Consider the following 786-nt stretch of genomic DNA (forward strand, 5'->3'; position numbering starts at 1 on the left):
AACAGACGGCTGGGCTGCCGGGGTCCACCCCTCAGCCCAGGTCCCGGGTCCGGATGGAACGGGAGCACTGCTGGTGCCCACTGGGGTGCGTGTCCTGGGTCCTTCCCTGTAAGTGCCCCCTCACCAGCAGAAGCGTGACACACGCAAGACTCAAGAACACCTTGTCAGTGCCCCACGTGCACGGTCAACGGGCAGGTGCCGTTCCCCCAGCGACCTGAGGGTAGAGGACAGCTGAGCAGTATCTGGCCAGTGCCACCTGGGGGCCAGTCTCCTGGCCACATGCAGAAAGTGTGGCCCCTGCTTGCCTAGATGTTTTGTGCACCTCCATGGGCAGAGGGTGTGGATATTGCCTGGATTCTCTGCTGTCAGCATTGTTGAGTATGGCCCCAGGAGACCAAGGAGAGTTTAGTATAGGCTGGAAAACCCCTCTTCAATCTTTCCAAAATTAGAGGGTATGGAGAGTTTCCTTTTTTCTCTCCTCCCTTCCTTCCCCACCTTCCTTCCCTTTATCCCTCCTTTCCTTCCTTCCTCCCACCCTCTCTTCTTTCCTCACTCCTTCCCTCCCTCCCTTCCTTCTTTTCTCCCTCCCTCCCTTCCTTCCTTCTTTCCTTTATTTCCTCCCTCCTTCCCTCCCTCCCTCCCTTTCTCCCCCATTCCTTCTTCCTTTTCTCCTCCTTTTGCTGAGTGGAGGGGGAAATATTCTAAACCAAAAATCCTAGATGCTCTGCCCAAAGCCACTTCTGCGTGAGAATCGCAGCCCACAGTTCCCTGGACAAGACTCGCCAC

Source organism: Colobus angolensis, unplaced genomic scaffold, assembly GCF_000951035.1.
Source record: "Colobus angolensis palliatus isolate OR3802 unplaced genomic scaffold, Cang.pa_1.0 Scaffold43, whole genome shotgun sequence".
Classification (NCBI taxonomy): domain Eukaryota; kingdom Metazoa; phylum Chordata; class Mammalia; order Primates; family Cercopithecidae; genus Colobus; species Colobus angolensis.